Source organism: Gambusia affinis, linkage group LG08 (genome assembly GCF_019740435.1).
Source record: "Gambusia affinis linkage group LG08, SWU_Gaff_1.0, whole genome shotgun sequence".
Taxonomy (NCBI): domain Eukaryota; kingdom Metazoa; phylum Chordata; class Actinopteri; order Cyprinodontiformes; family Poeciliidae; genus Gambusia; species Gambusia affinis.
In genome coordinates, this window is record NC_057875.1 from 23,756,206 (window position 1) to 23,778,152 (window position 21,947).

Below are 21,947 nucleotides of genomic sequence, written 5' to 3' on the forward strand. Positions count from 1 at the left end.
GGCTTAGAATCTCTGTGTATTTATTCTACGTGGCTTGGAGCAAACTGGAACGTCTTATGGCATTCCCCCCCACCCCCCAATAATTGCCTTCTTCTGTTCTGTTTCCTCCATTTATTTATTTTTATGCAAATAATAGGCATTGACATTAGTGGTTATAGGATGAGCAAAAGATGAAAATTGCCAAAGCTCTTCCTGTTGAGGCATTGAGTTAAGCCTTGTGCAGCCCAGGAATGTTTTTTTCTTGCTTCTTCACTTTTTGTTTTTAAAACCACGCAGTGATAATTGTTTTTTTGTTTGTTTTGTTTTTAGGAAACTTAGAAAATGCTGTTAGTCTCAGATTTTCTTTCGGTTGTTTCCCCCCCGCCCCCCCCTCCTCTGATCAGTTTCTCAGCTGCTAATTTATTTCACATTTTTGTCACCTCCTCACTGTTAATTTATTCCGCTATCTTGTCAATTTACCATTTGGAGCATGAGAAGCCAATTAAAATATTGTTGAGTTTGTGCCAAATGTTCTGTGAGGAAGTAAAAGCGACAAACTTTAGACTTCGTTTAAACGAGGAGCCGCACGGCGTCAGTCATGTTAAATACTCTTTCTCACAAACAGAGAAATTACAGAGAACAGCTCTTTGTTTTTCTTGGAAATGACTAAAAGATGATGGCGAATTTATAAAAAGAGAGAGAGAGAAAAAACAGAGCAACTTAGATGTTTTTTTTTTTTCTTTTAATTCTTTGCTTTTTCAGCCTTCAATATTCCACTAAGTCATCAGGACGGACATTCTGTTGCACTGGATGCATGTGGGCGCTGCGATTCTGCAATCAGCGGATGTGTCGAAGCATTTATCGCTTGGCATGCAGCCACTTTATTTTCCCTTTTCTGCTTTTAAAGATGCAAAGAAAACAGCCTCAAAGGCCGACAAACATAGCAGCAGACATCTTGATTATAACTCTAGTGGCTTTTTATGGACTTCTGTGGAGCCTCCATTTAGAAAACAGTGAAACAGATTTGATTCTTCCACATGAGGAGGATCGACGCTGTTTAAGAGAAGGAGTGAGATAAGCTTCCTCTGTGATTTTCCGGTTGTTCAGATTCTTGGTACCTGCCATCAGGTTATTCTCAACAACCTGATGATGTTAATGATCTTCATATAGCTAAACACCAGACCTCAGCATACATGCTAAACTGGTCAGTTTGTTTCCAAGTGAAAAACACTCCAGGAAACGTTTCCTGTCCTCCCAATAATGTGTCTGAAAATTGGTTTTTGGAGCGTTCAATAGCTCCCTGGCATGAGCCTCGAAACTCAGAGACACTTTGCAAATGGCTCCATCAGGCAGTTTGCATCTCAAAAATCTCTACATGGAAACAAGTTTACCATCTGAATAGAATGAGAAATTAAATACTTTCAGGCCCCCAAAACACAAACACTCAAAGTCACAGTAAATTTCACCACAACGGTCATTCATTTTTTACAACATTGCTACACCCTTTGGTTTGTGAAATATTAATAAAGCAACAACAAGTACAGGCAACAGAGTTTGTTTTCTTTTTTCGGGTGCAACTACCTGCTTGACGTAAAATTATTATTACTTTTTCTTTCAAAGGAGGAACCACTTACGTTATTACCAACGTGGGGATTTTCCATTTACGCTGTCTTTGTGGACAAAACTTGGAAGGGAGAAGCAGTACTTAAGCTGCACTTACATTAGCCATAAAATTGCCACAAATTGAACTTGTGAAAATAAACTTGCTTAATGAAAGCATGGGGAAAACTCATATTTTGATAAAAGTTTTTTGTGCTAAAATGAGGTGATTTTTATATAGTTTTAACTGCAAAGGAAACTTTCTTATCCCCGTCACGCGAGTCACGTGAACAACAGCTGGATGTTGCTACTGGTGGAAAAGACAAAGAAAACGACGGAGAGTGTTAGGAAGACGATGTTTTGTTTTTGTTTGTTTTTTTCAGACAATGCGCTCTACCAGAGCTCTCACAGCATCGCGCAGATCTTAAAAAATTGTAAATCATTCTAACTTGTGGAATCCGCAACTGATCTGTAAAATCACCAACTACTGTATTATTTCCCCCAAAGGCCACATCTGTAGCCGCTCCCAGGCATTATAAGCTTGTTGCTACAACGCCTGAATAAGTAGCATAAATAATTTACATTTTCATTTAATTTCTTATTTAATGGAAACATCATAATTGCGAAATTGTATTTTTATTTCGACAGTGGCAGAATATAGAAAAAGATTTGCATCCATTTGTAATGGAATTCATAGCAGCAACATCTTAACCAGAAAAACAAAACCTGGGACTGGAGCTAGCAGCATGCTAGCTTACAGCCACTCCTTTCCTGTAAAATACTGCATAATAAAAAAATCTCTATTTGGGGCGTTTAGAAGCTGGATATGTTTCCCACAATTCCTGTTGGGATGTATTTATATTCTCAAGTTCCAACTTCCGGTACTGGTGCCACTACTAGAGAAAATAAGCAAGAAATACTCAAAAGTCATAGCATTATGTAATCCCATGCGATGTTACGCAGACGCTCTGTCTGCACTAATGAAGATTAAGTCACCATTTCTTCAACTAGTCATTTTTTTGACCTCTTGGAGGCAGTCATAGACTCATTTTGAGGCAGTGATGATGAAGTTTGGAGCGAAAACAAAGCGGCATCACGGTGACGTTACCACAAAACATCTTTTCAGCTACATTAAAGCAACGTTTTGGAAAGATAAACAGCGTGGAAGCAGCTTGCACGTCAGCAGTGAGTCAAATTTAACAGAAAACGCCAACAGCAGAGGAAGGTAAGACGAGGAGCTTCTTCACCCACACAGCTAGACAAGCACCACTCACACAATTAGCTGTATGTTATTAGTTTAAATGTTCATGCTGTCAAGGGAAGAAAAAAAAAAAGCTATTGGATTTTTATTTCCCAAAGCTGGATGCCAAAAATCTCTTAAGCTTTCCAAACATGGGTAAATAAAACGAGAAGGCGTGCGTTTGCTAGCCTTGCAGGATTCAGCAGTCTTTTAGAGTGAAAAGCAACATATTTAATACCGGTCAGCACTTCAGGCGTCTTCCTATCTCTCTCCCCCACTCTTGATTCTGGACTTTTTCCTTTTTATCTGCTTCCATTTTTTTCAGGGAAAATTTGCTTCAAGCCCAACACGATGATAGAGCCGACCTTCGGCCTGAACTCATCTAGAAAGCGTGGTCACAAAATGTCCTGAACAGTTTTCCGGTAATCAATCTCACGTGGATCTTTAATTCATAGCAACCCAATTATATATGTGCTGATTCTGCTGATGGTGAGAAAACAGCAGCGCTTTATCGTGAGCAGATGGCTCTCTTTTTAATTTTTTCAGGGAGTGAAGGTTTACAGTAAATTATATAGAAGGTACTGAAAACCCTGCAGGTATGTTCTGATGTTAAGGTGACATCTGCAACGAATGTTGGTATTTATAATACAGTGTTTTACATTTGACTTTACGATCATCAGTATTTTTTATGAGGGTTTAATGTGATAAACTGAGACAAAGGAGTAAAATGTGAGAAGAGGGGCTTTTAATTACTGTGTACCTCAATCAATGCGATGCTCCTGCTCATCTTTGCCAGTGCTGGTGTCTCCAGTGTTCATTGGGTAAGAGGGGCTGGTGCAATCTGGACACGTTGCCAGACCATCGCAAGGCAACATAAGCTGCGTTTCCGTGACAAATGTACGCAAAACTGTATCGATATCCACCTAATGTTGGAAAAACACAATTTTGTAATTGCTGTGTTTGCATTAAATAAGAAACACAATTAAATTCAATCTGGAGAGACTCAGACGGAGAAAAGCAGTGATTAGGAGGTTTATTAACAAACACAAATTTAAAGTTCTTTGGCGCTCGGGCCCCGGCTGAGGTTATCGAACGGATTGCGATGAGCTCGGATGAGTATTCCCGATGCAGGTTCGGAAAGTCATCCCCCGGGGCCCGACACTGGTGGTGGAGGTCGGTGGATGATTCGAGCTGGGAGAGCCAGGGTGGAGAAGGGGTGGAGGAGGGTTGAGCGCGGCTGGAAAGCGGAGGACGCCGTGCTTGGAGGTCCTTATCAGCTGGGTCTCGGTCAATGATTGGACGTGACGTGGCATGGTTCAGCGTTGGTAGGTCAGCGGCGAAGACCGGGCTGCTCTGATTTGATGTGGTTAAAGAGTCTTCCAGTTTGAATTTGCGCCTAGGCTTCATATCACGTGACAAGTCGTTGAAAACTTATCCTAAAACTACTTCCTGTTGTCGTCTTCTTCAGGGTTTGTGCCAGTAGCAACATCTGGTTGTTCAAAATGTGACTCTTGTGATGCAAAGAAATTGTTTCCATTGTGGTTTTGTGAAATAAACTGTAAACTTGATAAATATATCTTCCTTTCATAAGAGAGCTTTGGTAAAAATTTCAGTCTTCAGATGATATAATTGAACCAAAAGGCAGATCAATGAAGTATTGATCCAGAGTCCAAGTACAAATACAGGTGAGACTTTTAGATTTTTTTTTGTCATATGAAAAGAAAAGGTTTAGGGCTGTAATTCAGTATAATTCGAAATGGTTCAGATCGTGGACAGTTTTGGAAGGAGCTGCAGAAATGGCTTCGTATTTTAATCAAACCCCAGTAAAATGCTCCACTGTGCTGTGCAGCTGTTAATCAAATGTTTGGATAAGAAAGACCAGATAAGATCCCAAGAACTGCTGCACAAGGTAACATGTCATCAAATACTTTGTACAAATTCATTTTGTTCAGTTTTCCTTCAGTACAGCTGCCTCAAAATTAATGTGCGTGTGTGTGTGTGTGTGTATGGAAGCTAAATAATACATTCCCCAGATGGTGAAGTTGGTCACAGTCATAAATAATAATAATTAAAAACCACTGGTATAAAGCCCCTGAAATGTTTCGGCACTGCTGCAATAAAGTTGCGACCTGCTCCTGCTTATTACTGCCTAACTACCTGCTGCGCAGAAAAAGCCTCGGAGGCGTTATAGTTTAGGTAGACCTGCAGAGAGACTGCAGAAAGAGTAGCATTAGCGCCGCTAAACTCCATCCACAGAAAAACTTTAGAGTCAATCAGAGCATGTGTCGTCAGGGAGCGCACCAGCTCCAAACCCACTCTGATGAAATCAGGAGTCTGAATAATTCCACCTTGTTTATTTCACATGAATTATGCGCAGGGAAGCGTGTTGCACCGCAGTGCAATCTGAGGGAAAAGGGCGACCTTTGTTTTGGGGAACGAGAAGATTTTCACCTCAGGCCTCAACAGGAGAGACTTCCTGCAAAAGAGCTCGGATGTTATCTGCTTTGACGCTGTTGGGGGTTTTGGTAAATTTAGCTGGAGTTTTGTGAACACAATAAGTAATCAGTCACATGAAAAATTTATTGAACTCAATCATTTCCATTCTGGTTGGTATTTTCCGAAAAGGTTTGTGTACGGAGACAGCATCATGCATTTTATTTATGGTTTTGGTTGTATGCGTGTGTTTTTTTTTAGTTTATTGTTTTGGATATTTAAAATACCTCAGAGGCTCCAGTGTTGGATGTTCTTTGCTAAATTAAAGTTTACTGATCTCCGTGAGAGAGCAAACGTGAACTATGCAGTGGCTGATCCCTCACTCGATACTGTAACCTTCCTGTTGGGACGTTTTAGTTTTATTTTCTCTCTTTCCTGCTGTTGTACTTTCAATGAGACAACCCTGGCCATGCTGGCCAAAAACCTCCTTTCTCTATTTTGTACTAAACAATTTATTAGGTTTTCCCCAAGCGCATCGCCATTTCATAAGAAGGAAAAATATTCAATATAGACAGAGAAAATCTATTTTTTTCCCCCTTCACATTAATAAACTGTATGTGCAGTAACCTCTAATTTTTTTCTTTGTCTTTTTGAAAACCCACACGCTCTCACTGCTGATGCTTGCAGCGCTATTTATAGCATTAAATAAATGAGAAAACTCAGGCCAGGATTAAACCGAGAGATAAGCTCATCTAACAACACACAACACAGACAGGGGTTTATTAATAATCCCAGACTCCAAAGTTGTATTTACCTTTTAAACTCTTTCAAGTACTTTTCTTTTTTTTTTTTACATCACAAAGGCAGGGCTCACATTAAAACCTGCAGAATCAGAGAGATGATGATTCTTCAATCAGCTCCTCGGCGGCGGGGATGTTTTCCTGTTACTCTGTTGGCTCAGCTTTCCAGCTTCCCTTCATAAGAAGCTAACGCTGATAAATGACGCCGGCTTGTCAGTGTGCTCTGTTCATGGTTGGAGTGCGGCGCCGCACCTCCATCACCCCTCGCTCGCCAACCACACGCGCCAGAGGCAACGCACACCGAACAACACGCCACGAACGGCACAGGAGGGAAGCGTTTATTCACGTTCCTCTAACTTTTACTTGATTTCAGTCAACGCACAATTAAGACAATTCACACATTGGTAAAAAAAAAACAACAACAAAAAAACCCAAAATGGTGATATTGACATCGCCTCGGTGTTTATTAAACCATGAAAGGACCAGGGTGCATTATTAAAGGAGGAAATATTGAAACTCGGACGTTTTTCCTCCAGTTTGGTTTGTTCTCACACTCCTCTGCACCTAAATTGATTTCACGCTCTATGACTATCTGCTTGGGAAATAATGTGCGGCATTATTAACTGGGCGTGGGGGGAATCGTTGGGGAGGACAGGAGGACCCAGGCCCCTCGATTAATGCCGCCGGTCTATGAGCTAAAGCCGAATCCAAAGGGGGCATTCAATCCAAATTAGCGTTGTTCTGTGGAGGCACTTCGTTTTCCTGAGCACTGAGCCGCTGTGTGCATCGGTTTCCTTCTGCTTGATGGCCATACTGGAGTGATCTAAACCAACTAGTACGACACGGCATGTTTTTGGGTTTTTTTCTCACAAAAAAATGAAAATTATATTCAATTAGTAGTACTGGCTTTTATTAACCCTTGCTTGGTAGCTGTCAAATATAAAATACATGGACCATTTAGGATGAAATATAGCTACAAGTTGAATTTTACGCCGATCAGGTGCTGTGTGTAAAATTACACCTTGATTAAAGCTGAAAATGGAAGATGGTGCTTTAAAAATCGTGGTAAAAAGCTGAAAAATGCTTTTTAAGAGATTGTTAGCTGCGTTTTCGTTGACCGTGTAATCGAGCGATTTGATCTAGCAGAAACAGACTCGCTTAACGGTTTTTCAACTAAACGCTGGGATGAGGTTGTTTGTTTTGGCCATATCTAAGTTGGTTTAGTTATCAAAACTGCAAAAGAAACATTATTTATTTTTATTTTTTTGCATCACATGAATCACATAATCAATAGCTAGAAGTTTCCACTGGTGCAAACCCGTCAATCCTCAGAAAATCCTGTTGGATAAATGGCACCTTGGGGTTTATGGCAAAAGAGTCACACTAACATCTTATATAACATTTTATTATTGTAAATTGATGTTAAAATTCTACTTAAGTGACGTTTTTGGACGTTTCTGTTCATAAGAACTAATAACAGTATCTTCATCACATATAACATGTTTTCTTAAATGTATGTCTGAAAAATAATAAAAAGACAATGATAAAATAATAAAGATGTAAAAAAGTACTTTGTTAATGTTCCAAAACTGCAAATTCAACTTTATGGCATTTTGGCGTTTTTGAAGCACAAACCTTTGGGAGCATGAAGATGTGGATCTAAATACACGATAATGCCTGTTAGAGGCCAAGGATTATATCATAATATTATCCTAAAAGCTAATATTAAGTCATATATCGATATCTCAAATTGACCGAGATATTTTGAGATTTTTATTCTGGAAAAAACCCAGTCTAAATATTATTACAGACCATACAACATTTTCTGCTGGTCTGTAATATAAAATCTCAATGAATGACATCAAATTTCTTTGGTTGCAATATAAAAAACATGAAAACATTCAAAGGGTGTGAATAGGTTTTTTTACGGTTTGATGTAAAACAGGATTTTCAGATGTTTAAGCTAGCTAAAATAAATGCAAATAATACAACAAAAGGACACAAAGACAAAGACTGTATTGCACAGCTGTAGGTTTCAAATATCCGTTTGACGTGTCAGATGCAAATTGCAAAATAATCCACTCATTGCTTCTCCTCTCATCCCCAGATGTTCTTCTGAGATTCCAGCAGGATCGACGTGCACAACGCGCTAATTCATCTGGCGCGGCCGGACTGCTCTTGATTCAGTTCACATCTCTTCGTCTGTCCTGTCAATCTTTGATGCACTGTTGGCTCTGACTCATTTTTCAAAACAGCGAACAGAACATGCACAGGAACGGCGACAGAATGACTCACAGTTTTTGGAATCTGGTCAACAAAAAGGGAAAAGAAGGGAGAGAAAATAAATAAATAAAACCGAAAAAAAATTAAAAAATGAAAAAAAATGGACTACAAAACAATCAGGCTCATGATGACACAGAAAGTGCTTTTTAATCTAATAGAAAGCTTTTGAGCTGTGAACTGGAGTGTGTATTGAGTGGAGGTAGTAATCCTCGGTCTGGCATAAGCTGCTGCTCCAGTCCTCCTACGCTGCTGCAGGGTGAGACAGACACTTCTCTGGATATTCTCCTCTAGTCTCTGCTGCGCTGCGGAAACACTGGCGCTTCTCTGTAAACAGCACAGGCAGGACTGACCCAGCGTCTCCGGTTCAACGTTGTGTAATGTTTTCTGCACCACTTGCTGCCTGTGTCCCCGCGTCAGGCCATGTGTCTCCCTCGCTGTCTGCATGAGACCAAAATAGTTCCCTATGCTCCGTTTGCGTGTTCGCTGGGGAACGGCTTGGCATCTGGTGCCTTGCTAAAAGGCATTTAGACAGTTTTAGAACCCTCTTTTGTCGTTGTTGTTGTTGTGTCACCTGCTCTACATTCATTGACTCAGATTCTGCTTGCATGACTACCACCACCGTCGCCATGATATCAGTGAGCTAGCATGATATCACTGATTAGCTCATCTCTAGATAAGGAAGTAGAGTTTTGACCGCTGGAGCTGGGCGACACATCTAGCGACCCCTTGAGGCCTTATTAGTATCCTGCAAGGATGTTTTGCTCTTCCTATTTTACATTTGGAAAGGTATGACGTGTAACCATGACAACGTTTTGTTGTTTTGACAACTTGGAGCAGCTGATTAGCATCTCAAAAGCCCAAATATTACTCAAACTATGAGCCTAGAAGAGGTGGAAAGAGGAAGACCAAAAAGTTCAAACCTGCTCTGTCATACCCCCGATTCTAAAGTCTCTCTTTCCAGCCGTAAGACCAGAACCATTTAGGATGTTCTGGTTCGGTTGGGACCAAAATTGCTAGATTTGTTACGTTTTCAGCGGGTGTGGTTTGCGTTCACACTGCACTGTGTCAAAAAAGCCAAACTCTTTGATAAACCAGTTTCCCTCCTCGCCTGGGGTGGCGCTGCACCACGAACTACTGAAGGAAGCGCCATAAAAACCTCTGAAGAAGACTTGAGCGCAACGTCCTTCTTCAGAAAATGTAAACAAAAATGGAGCGGCGTCAGATTTTAGCAGTCGCAGGATTTCTCTTATTGTTTTTATTTTAATGAAAGAACAGGAACCTTTTTGCCTCTAGTGCTGCACTCCGACTTTTGTTTAGGTTGAATTTACCCAGAATGCCATGCGCTACACCTTGCTCCCCTCTTTAGGAGCGTTCTCCGGTCCACTTGTATCCTCATAGGCGCCAGAGTTCACTTCAACCAAACCGAGACGAAGGTTAAAATTCAATTACGCATTCACACAGCCACAGGCGAACCAGACCTTCCAGTTAATCTAACTGGGAATTTGATGAAACCAGACTAAACAGGACTGGTGTCAGTTGACCCTTAAAGAGGAGGGACAACAGCATAGGAGGTGGATTAGCGTTAGCAATGCTTGCTAACAACTGATGATGTTACAGTCAGTCATAGAGCAACAGCTTTCAGTCAGAGGCCTTTTCAGATTCAATACAAGACTGACTTTTACTAGCGATGCATCCTATCCACTGCATCATGTCCACAATTTAGGTCCCAGGTCTCTAGTAATGTGGATTTGAGAGTTGTTTTTGGCTCACACTGAGCTGGTCTCCAGGACCAGCCACCGCTGACAAACCGTGTTCGGTTGAGACCAACCGAACACGGTTTGTCGGTCCAGAAACAGGCCACGGTCTGGAAAGTCTGGACAGATTCGTAAAATCCGATGCATAAGGATATCAGAAAATGTGTGGATTAGCCCATTTGGTGTGGAAAAATCTCCAGATATCTCTAGATATCAATGCCAATGCAATGTACCCTTACACCAGCGTGTGAATTCAGCAAACAAAATGAACTAAAATCCTCTGTTGTGACTGAAGATAAAACATTTAGCATCACTGACGCAAAACAATCATTGCCACCTGCTGCAAATGTTTGATGTCAGTTATTCCTACCATGAATCAATCAATCAATCAATCAATCAATCAATCAATCAATCAATCAAATTTTATTTGTATAGCACATTTCAGCAGCAAGGCATTTCAAAGTGCTTTACATCAAATCAAACACAAAAACACAATGCAACATAGAATCAACAATAAAAACACAACATCAAGTCAGATTCCGTCAATAAATTTGCAATTGATTACGTTTCAAATACAACTCTAAACAAGTGGGTTTTTAGTTGAGATTTAAAGGAAGTCAGTGTTTCAGCTGTTTTACAGTTTTCTGGAAGTTTGTTCCAGATTTTTGGTGCATAGATGCTAAATGCCGCTTCTCCTCGTTTGGTTCTGGTTCTGGGGATGCAGAGCAGACCAGAACCAGAAGACCTGAGAGGTCTGGAAGGTTGATACAACAACAGCAGATCTTTAATGTATTGTGGTGCTAAACCATTCAGTGATTTATAAACTAACAACAGTATTTTAAAGTCTATTCTTTGAATGACACAACCAGTGAATAATGTGTTTCTTTCATGAGCCCCGGCTGGTTTGGGTGGCTTTTCTCTCAATAAATATGAACCATAAAGTCTGCATGATGTTTTATTTTTGTCTAATATTATCATTTGTTTGGTGATCTGAAATATTTAACGGAAAAAAACAGGAACTGATGACTGGTAAATATTTTCAAAACGCCGTTGTAAATTGTGTGATTTTAATTATTTTATATGTGATGGGTGTAAACCTTTTCACAAATCATTTCATTTTGGCATGAACTTTGTTCAATATTGACGCAGAGGAAGTCTGTGGTGTGTGTGGTTTTTGTGTTCTTGAGGTGAGATTTGAAGGGTTTTTAATCTGATAAAGACCTTATCATTTTAACATAATCCCAGGACTGATGGAGGTGCTTTACTTTATTTTATTTTATTTTATTTTATTTTTTTACCGCAGCTGTTCCTCCTCTGTTTCATTGTAAGAAAGAGGAGGAAACGGCCAGAGGGATGTTTCATCTTTAAAATTTAATCTTCAGAAATGCGGATGTGTGTTGTGTCTTCTCCGGTGGATAGATAGCAGACGGCAAAAAAAAAAAAACATATATAAGAAAATGTGACCAGTGATTTAAAATGAAAGCTGGGGTTGTGTTTGTTTGGCGCAACAATTTTGCTGGAATAATAAGTTCCTGCTTCTTCTATTTCTCTTATTTACTACGATGCAACTTGCTCTGTGTCGAACAAATCCTGATAAAATTGTTCACATTTGAATCTACCACTTTAACATGATCAGTGGCATGACTCATATCCTGTGCTTCTTTCTTTTTCTTTTTGCTTTCAACCCTTTGCGGCAGCATTGTGACCAGACGAACGCAACAAAACAAGCGTATGAATGTTGAGAAAATGAAATCGCATTTACTGCTTAACACTGATTAAGATTTTAGTGGGAAAAATTACAACTGGAAGTAGTTTTGTTTGTTTTTACTGAGTGTTTTTCCCACTTTTTCCAGTAAGATCTGCAGATGCTAACTTGACAAAACTTTGTGCCACAGACTTTATAAAACACACTGCAAAATATATGGCATATACTACATATATAGACAATACATTTTTATTATGATCGTTTGTTTTGTTTACATTTCTAAATACACTTACGTAAGAAGTGTTTGCTCTATCTCCATTGAAAACATAGCGGTGTGAGCATCATGCTGTGGGGTCACGTTTCTTCAGCATAAACTGGGAAGCCGGTTAAAGTTGATTGATCATGCTAAATACAAAACTAGTGCGGAAGAAAATCTGTTAGAGAATGAAGAAGACGGACAGCCACAGCTGCACTGGCACTTTTATGTGTCAGAATGGCCTAGTCAAAGTCCAGACCTGAATTAAATCAGGACTTCGTCGCAAGACGTAAGAGCTCTCCATCCAGTTTTACTGATCTCTGACTGATTTGCAAGTGAGATTGAATCAAAATCTCTAAATGTGTGTAAGTGACACTTGGGGTTTCATTTTATTTTATTTTTTTAGTTTGCACTCCAAAAACACAAAATCTTACTAAGTATTTTTGGTCCAGTTTCTAGTGAAAATGTCGTAGTACCCTTGAAATAAGACAAAAATAACTTATAATTAACTTTTCATCAAGATATAGGAGTTTGTAGTAGGTGAATAATTCCTTCGGATTGATGAAAACGTGTTGATACTAGTAGATTATTTCACTTATGCAAAAATGTCTTGCTACAAGAAAAATAATTACTTTCTCATCAATATTGAGGAATCAATGACTTACTACAAACGTCTGTATCTTGCTGAAAGTCTACTAGTTTAACCTTATTTCAAGATATTTTCTCTAGAAACTGGACCAATAACTACTTGGTAAGATTTTGCGTTCTTGCAGTGTGAAGAAAGTTCTAAGTTGCATTCCCCTCCCCCTCTCCCCCCCCGTCGGTTCATCGTGGGGCGCGAATGCTCGACAAATCCAGAAATCCATAAACAAACGATAACGATGCCGCACTCTGCTGACAATATGTCACAGCTACAGTTCTCAGACACGAAAGGTTGTAAAAAATGAATAACGCCAGGTGGTGTCGCAGCTGTAGGAAAAGAGGCAAAGACTGACAGATGCAAGATAACCACTGTTCTATTCTGCTTTCTGATGGTGTGAGGGGAAAAAAACAACATTTTTTCTTTTTTTTCTTTCCAAGCATGCAACTGGTAGATCTGCTCCCGGTTGCTGTTTCATTTGAAGAATTTCCAGTGCAATGGATGTGTCAAAAAGACAAATTTCCTGGAGTTCATTAAAAGTTCAATCTTTACTCTGGCTGACAATTGCGTTGACGCGCTGTAGCAACATTTAAGTCACGTGCCACATGTTATGTACAATAAATGCATTCATTTATTTCCATAAAACATGTTTGGACTCTAGATTATTATTTTTATTTTTTTTTATCCCATTGAAGTAGAAATACTTCACACAAGGTGGTTGGATCCTTAACATTGACACGCACACGACACAAATCCTTATTTAAATCCCTATACTGAACGGGTGAATGCATTCTGTCACCACTTATTTAACATTTTATTCCTGATTTTACAGGCATTAGTGACAGATATGGTACCTCAGATCACTTAGGGAGGCGAGAAACACACACGCACACACACACCCGCGCGTGCGAGCGCACACTTTGGCGATATTTAAAAGGATTACCTGAGGCATGATTCCTGGGTGTGAAAAACGTAGCAGCACGTTGGAGGGCCATGAACTGTAAAACACCCTGGACACACTTAGCACACACGCAGTCCTCTCTGCACAAGCATGTCACTGCTTTAGTCTAGCTGGAAAAATAAAAAGCAGTGTGGAGAAATTCTCAAAAAAAAAAAAATAGTCCCTGTTTAAAATGCTGAAGTTATTTTAAGAAATCCTGTGCAAGTTATGTTTTTTTTTTCCAACTGTGAAAAAGATAATATAAACAAAAGCAGATTCTAATACTCATATATTAAGCCTTGCCAAAATGTTCGCTTGCTTATCTTTTAAACATTTTGTCATTGCAGCCTCAAATTTCAGTGTATTTTGTTGGGGTTTTATGTGATCTCGACCCAGGATGTGGGGGCAATAGGGGAGTCTAGGGGCGCCATGAAACAGGACAAGAACAAAAACGTACATATTTTTTTAAAAAATTAGGTAAGAATATAATTCCCTAATATATATAAAAAAATTGCACTAATTTAACTGCATAGCAAAAAGTATAAAAAATTACACAGCAGGCAAAACTTCAGGCTATAGTTGTGCTGTATTAAGCAGATTAAGGAAGATGGAGGAAATGTACACCTGATGCTGCTGCATATGTTGCAGGGTGTAATCCTGAGTAATTTGACTTTATTAAAACTACAGTCATTTATTTTGATTACCTGCATTTGTATGTTTTCCTAATTTGGTTTGATATGTGCAAAAGACAAAGTAATTGTTTGGAATAGGTAGAGGTTAGTTTAGCGCAGTGACCTAAGGGATCCGCTAGGGGGACTCACGAGCTTTTCCCCCCCACACTCAATACAAACGAGTGAATGGAGGAGCGTGATTCGGTCTCCTGGGAACATTTTCTCTTGTCTTCCTTCTTTTAATGTGATTAATGGGACAAAACGTTTAAGAGATTGCCGTGTGGGTGTAAGCCAAACACATATTGATACGTGTTTGGCTTCCTTTGTGTCAGAGTTGTGTGTTTGGTGCTTTTGTGCTGCTTGAGAGGTATTCAGCTAACTAGTTTAGCACTATTGCTAACGTCACAGGGCCTCGTTTAAACGCTATGAGAATTTGGGAATTCACTTTTTGAATTTGATTTACTTAAAAACAGTAGACAGCACTGATTTAGTCCAGGTTCGCCTTTGTTGGGCGAAAAACACAAAAAGTTTTTTTTTTTTTTTGTAAAAAAATCTTACAAATATTGAGTAAACTACAACACAACCACCAAACTGACAGTATTGCAGCTTTACACCTTGCTTTGTTTGGCCAGTTTTCAAACAAAGACACCAATTTGATACCTTTTGGTCAAATTGTCCCGTTTTACACAAGTTTTACAGCTTTTTAGAGATCTCCGTAATGCAATCTGTAAAGCTCATCCATCGTCACCCCGCCATCCTGTCTGCAAGCGTTCACCTACACACAGTCCTCAGCTATTTCTTCATGGAGTCTGTGGATTGATGTCAATTTAAATCTTAACTTGTTATTAGTGTTCGCATACAGCAACAGCAACGCTTATTTGTGAACATCACAAGGTTAATTGTCGGTGAACTTTCTGCAAGGATTATTAAGTAGTGTAGAAAGTGTAATCATAAATGTGGCTGTGTTGAGCTATATTATAAAACCGCCAGAGTAAATGGATAAGTCTAACGGTTCAGCCGAGATTAACCCGACCTGTCAGTCTTATGTGTGATTTATAACTTTATGTTTGCTATTCCTTCACTGTATGTCTTCCTACAGTCCATAACTGGTTTAAATGCTATTTTCTTAAATGTTTGAAAGAAGTGGAGTTGTCATTTTTTGATAAATATTTTATATATAAGTCTATTACATATTATCTACCTATGACATTGTTGTGAATGTGCTGTATAAATAAACTTTGAGTTGACATCAGAAAATGTATTTTTTAAAAGAACGTTACACAATTCTGTACCAAGTGTTAACAGCCATGCAGACCCACGGTGACGTCTTCAAAGATTATAATTTAACAATCTGCAAGGCATATTTAACAATCTATATGCAATACTGGGAATAAAAAAACATAGCAATAAAAAATGCACTTTATATATAGAGAGCAAAATTTTTTGCTAATTTTTGTCTGTTTTACACGAAAACGTATGAGGGACATTGCAGAAAAAAGAAGTAGTACATTTTCGCCCCAGAAATTTTGACTTTCGATACTCAAATGTCCAAGTGCTTTCTCGAAAATTTCAGGGGCGAATCTTAAAAATGTTTTCTAGCAAATTATTTTTACGTAGATTCAAAGATTCCCTTGTTTTTTCTAGAACATTTCTGTTTTTAAAAAGATTTTGTTGGCTCTAGTGGCCTTCATTCGACAGTAGTTAGACAGGAAAGAGGGCACTGAGAGAGGAAGAAGACATGCGGCAAATGTCACCAGGCCGGGAATCGAACCTCCGCCATGAGGATGATGGCCTCAATATGTTTAATTATGGTCGTGCTTTGTCCCTGCGCCACCACAGGACCTACTTCTAGAACGTTCCTAAGATTAATGAACTATTAAAATCAGTTTTTTTTTTTGTAGAAATATATTCAAACATAGTGCAATAGCCTTACTACACTGTCGTAATTTTAGTTAAAGATGACCAGAGCAAACACAAAAAAAACTATTTTCAAGTGACGGTTTCACTTATTAGAGGAAGAAAGAGATCTAAAGAAACCTGGCTCTACGTGACCTACTAAATACCTGTTTTGTTAAATCACTAATTAACCTTTTAGAAATTGCAGTGAAGATGAAATTGAGTTATTCCAAATTGGTGCCTTTTACCAAGGATATTACAAAAACAATACACTGTTTGATTTTGGCCTCTATTGTCTCAATGAACACTGGCCCACTTCTCTGAGAGGATCGATTGAGCTGCACAATGATGCTTTCTTTGCTCATTTAGTCTTTTTGGTAATTGAAATGCCAAAAACAACAAAAGAAAAATACAGGGGTTTAATGGCTTGCCTGAGACGAGATGTTCAAAGTAGTTTTGCATTGTAAAATCCATTTCTTGAGTTATGAAAGCTAAATTGTGGTATGCAGGATGTTTTTTTGTTGTTGTTTTTTTTCATTTCTTGGTTGTGATAACATGTTTGACTTTTAGTACTTGACAGCGATTGACAGATCTACACCAATGCTTCATGGTTAGGATGATGTCTTCAGTTTGCAAGACTCCCTATTCTGATTGGATGGTTGAGTTTATTAAATTAAGACTGCAAACAGCATCAAGCACATAAACCACATTGATTTTACAGAACACCATATGACCTTGTGTGGGTGAGCGTATGTGTTGAGTTAAAAATTGTTTGTGTTGAGTGGGTGTATGTGGGGGATTTTGTCACCTAGAGGTACATCATTGTCTGTTTTTTTTTTCTCCTCTCCAGGGGGTCTTTTGTGGGCTCTAGTGTCCCTTATATGACAGTATGCTGACAGAAAAGGGGGAAGAAGAGAGGGGAAGACATGCGTCCGGGAAGAAACCCGTGACGGCCGCATTGAGGACTCAAGGCCTCCAAATGTGGGTCGCTCTATCCCCTACGCCACCACAGCACGGCCAGGTACACCATTGTTAAAGTGGTGAGAAAGGAAGAAAGCTTGCAACACTCAGGAGCACCAAAGAACAGTTGGACCTGACACTGGTCGGTCGCAGACACGTCACCTCTACCCCAGAGCATTGACACACCCCACACAGAGGTAAGTCATCTGTGGACCTAAAGAGCCGCAGCTCACTGGCCAAAGAGCCACAGGGGGAAGCACAGGATAAGACGCAAGGCATCAGATTCTTGCAACCCAGCCAAGATGTGATCTCTGTGAAAACCTCCAGCAAGAAGGAAGATATCACCAAGCAAGGGGTAAGTTTAACCCTTACCCCGAGAACTCACATCGCACAGTCAGTAGCTTGAACTCATGAGGACCAAGGGAAGTAGGCCACATCGTCACCCCACCGAGGAACAGCATGCCCTCCAGAGCCCAGGTTAGCCCACAGCTTGCCAAATGTATCCAGGCCAGCAGAGAAATATTGAAGAAGTACAATAACATGTACATGAGACTATGTGTCTTGGTAAAACAGAAATTGAAAGCAAACCGGAAAAAGGAAAAACGTTTCATCGAACTGTTCAGGAAAATCTAGCATGGGTATTCAAATGGAACCTGTGACATTGTTGTGTTCCCTGCTTTATGTTTATTTAAAAGTTCCTGAAAAAGATTGAAATGCCTTTTTTACAGATTTTGTTGGCACTAGTGGCCTTTATTAAACAATCAATTGACAGGAAATAAGGTTAAGATAGAGAGGGAAGACGCAGCAATTTTTTGTACACATTTGTATTAGACGTTTTATCATTCATTGACAACAAAATGTCTGACTCCAAGTTACTTTCAGCAAGTTTTTCACTACTGGATTGACTAAAACACATCTGAAAACTTACAATCCTCATCATGTTCATAATTATCATCCAGGTTGATTACAATTTCTTTTTGTCTCAACAGGTAATTGTCTCAGCAGTCTAATCAAAACAAAATACTGCGACAAACTTCATTATCGCCTTTTCCATAAATGACACAAGACTTGCCTTGAGCGTTGCCTTTTACCCAGGTCCAGCAGTCTAATGAATTTATGAGGAATGGACATTGTTTCTTACCAGATATGCAAGGCCTGGCTTTGCCATTAAAGATAATTAAACCTGCTCAAAGAAACGAGTTGTGAGAGTGGAGTGGGAGGAGGGGACTGCTGGGAAAGGTCTGATTGCTTAGACTTCTTGTTCTGGAAGTTTAATTTGAAAACTAATCTCTGCAAGGTAACTTCAGGCGAAATAGAAAATGTTGAATTTGGTCAATATCCATACTTATCCACAAACAAGCATTCTACAGTAACACTGGCTCATCTTGAGGCAGTGAGCTTGTAATACAAATGATTAACAGCGTCAGGATTCACTTTATTGGACCCATCACTGTTCATGCCGTCTTATTTTTAGGAATTACAGACAACACTTTTTTAACTGATACCATTGTTCCAGTATCAAGACCTCTAACGAGACGAAAAGTGTGAAGTTTAAAAAGGAAAATGGGAAAAGGTGAGAGCTAAGGTTGGCTCAATAAACAAGGACCACAAGTTCAATTTGGTAGTAAAGTCAAAGAAAAGAAAAACACTGCAGTATTGGTTTAACTGTAGAATTATACAAGGTGTTACATTTTCTCTCAGATGAATTTTAAGTTGTAACAATAAACATATAAGGTCCCTTGAAGTCAGAATACATAAGAAAGTAAAACCATCCCCAACCTCTTAAAACCATAATGGATCCTTGCACAAAACTCTGTGATAGCTAGAGTGAAAAATAGTCCATTTCTGCATATTGAGCACATGGAATCGGGTCACACATGCCTTTTCATGACTGTGGTCAACGATTTGTGATTGCCACATCAAAATATTGACTTTTTTGTCCTTATGCTTCTTTGTAACCACTTTGGCTGTATGGATCTTGTCCATTTTTGAAAATCCGATTGCACTTGATCTTCAACGTCCTGGTTGATGTCTAAATGCAATACAGTCTCATCATATGATTCTGACCACCCCTGTCCTTCACAATTAAGGTGGTATACCTAGACTTTTTCCTCTTCCTAACAATGGTTATCATGGTCAAACAGATCCACTTTAGACAAGTCTCCAAAAATCCAAATCTCATGAATTGCATTTTTTTTAGTGGACAGTAGCTGAAAACGTTACAGGTCTTGAGCAGAGCGTCAAGTCGCAAAAACGCAGGAAAAATCAGCCACACCACAGATAAACCAGTGAGGTACAACGGAACCAGAGAGCAATATCTACACAGAGGAGGAGGTGAATGATGACAGTAATGGGGCTAAACAAAAGGAAAAAACAGAAACTAACAGAAAAATAAACAGAAAGGACAAACACCCATCTAAGGAAACTAAATCCTAAAACACAAACAGAAGACAAGACAAAACATATCTTAACCAAACACACAAAGGAATGAGCTAACATTACAAGACTTAGGGTGCATTCACACCACCCATAAATATTAAATAATTTAATCACACCACCCTGTCTGCTTATAAAATCCGGTTTGTTGGGAGACGTGTGAATGCACAATCAAAATCTGAGGCGGACCAATACAGAACTCTGGTCCACCTAAAAATCTAGGTCTCTGTTCTGCTGAAGTGAACTCTGGTGCGGTTTGCGTGTATGTGTGGATGCAAGCAGACCGGAGACTGGTCCAAAAGCAGGAAGCGGACTGTAGCGCAGGGTATTCTGGGTGGGTACAACCAAAACAAAGTGGGACAATGGCTCCTGGTATTTTACCAATGATAACAGCAAAATTCCTGCAACTTCTAAAATCGGATGCTGCTCCATTTTTGTTTACATTTTGTGAAGAAGGAAGTTGCTCTCATGTCTTCTTTGGAAGTTATCCTGCTGTTTCCTTCAGTGGCTCTCGGTGCAGCGCCACCACAGGTGGAAGGGGGGCAACGGGTTTTCAAATAGTTTGGTTCATTTAACACAGTTCAGTGTGAACGTGAACCACACCAGATGAAGATGTAACAAACGTTGCAACTTTGGTCCCCGGTGGAACCAAGTCTACTGCAGTACCAGGTGTGAAAACAGCCTTATTGTGCTCAAATAAGAAAACATATCAATAAAACCATCAAATTCATGGACCCCAACATATCAGAGATGGGTAGAAAAAGCCCTCCCCTCTGTCGCTCCCAACAGTCCAACAGCGCAAAGCTCAACACCAAGACAATCTGAAGAGGCTATTCTGTCCCGATGGAAGCCGATGAATAAAAACATCCGCGCTACCCTGAGGCAGTGTGATGGATTGGGAATTGTAGCATTTTCTGCTCAGATGTGAAACTAGGGACTGTTAATAAAAGGTCTGGGTTTGTTTTGCTTCACCACCTGTTCCATCCTTCCAAATTAGATTTTCTTTCCCCCTCCGTAACGTGGCCCAGAAATCTCCCAGTCTACAGCAGCGACAGCACGAACACTGACGGTTTTTTTCCACACTCCATCATCAGTAGATTACATACCACTGCCTTTAAACGCTCTGTCTTGGGGCAATGTTTCCCATGTCACATTTCTATTAGATCGAGCTTCCAGAACTGCTAAAATATTTTCACAGGACAGAAAATGTTGTCGGCACAATCATCACGAGCTGGTGCCAGGCACGTGTCGATTTCCCTTGAGGGTACATGAACATGCCAGTATCGTGATTAAATGATCACCATCATGCTTCTGTGACATTTAGCAACACAAATCTTACTGCAGAGGAGCAGCAATATATGCAGGTACTTCATATGGCACAGCAGCAGTCGTAGCTGCTGCAGTCACAATGATGTGACATTTGGCAGATTGTATCATTGAATAATTAACACATGTTCTCGCTCGCTGTCTCTCGCGTGATTTAAAGCAAACTTTAAAGCCTCATCAGTTATTACAGAGGCTGCCATTACCCCTACTTTGATACAATGATTTTTTATTGGGTTTAAATGAATTTGAAAACAAAAAAAAACTAGTAAGAGATTATATCTTTAAAGGGAGTAACGTTAGTCCTTTCTCAGCCCACATGAAGCCGAGATATTGCGGTTTTCCACTGTGCTTCTGGAACAGTAATCTAAATCGTTTTGGTGATAATGTGAGGTATTAGGAAATATCTTAGAATATCTGTGCCACAGCTCAGCTCACCTCCTGGGCTTTATGTTTCTTTTTTTATCAAGTTCAACGGCGTGTTTCAATAAAGCTGTAAGGAGTCGGTTTGACTTTTATTTGAAAAACTCAATGTCCTTGCATTTGAAGGTTTTACTGAAAGCCATTGACATTGTGTCATGTGAGAGGTTTCACTGTGAAGAAAACCTTCTCATCTGCTGAGGGATGTTCCATGACACATTTCTGTTGTGTGTCTTGAATGTGTGTGTGCAGTAAAATATGTGAATGTGATATTTTAATGTACACTCATTGGCATTAAATCAAACTAAATATACGGTTTTAGGTTAATGGGGGTTACCAAAGTTATTTCTGTTTGCTAAATACTAGAAATAAGAGAAAGTGATTTTCTCTCTTTTGTGACTTTCTTCAACTTTAGAAGTTTACATACAGAATAAATCACAATATTATTGAATTTCTTGTATTTCAGGAATGTTGGAACAAAGTGAAATACATTATATAGACTGATTACACACAGATGGATCTTTGAAAGTCTTCACTGCAAGTTTTTTTTTCTTTTTAATGGCGCAATGCATATTCATTAATGTTTACATGTGGATACATCAGATTATAGCC

At 39.4% G+C, this 21,947-nt stretch overlaps 1 long non-coding RNA gene across 1 annotated transcript in view; it reads left to right on the forward strand.

The window, feature by feature from the left end:
• The window catches only part of LOC122835951, a 57,687-nt gene extending 49,308 nt beyond the window's left edge, over positions 1–8,379 (forward strand). Inside the window, exon 3 of the long non-coding RNA XR_006371375.1 lies at positions 8,159–8,379. This is a non-coding gene — a long non-coding RNA (uncharacterized LOC122835951). The remainder of the gene's footprint in view (positions 1–8,158) is intronic.
• Positions 8,380–21,947: the final 13,568 nt, after the last annotated feature.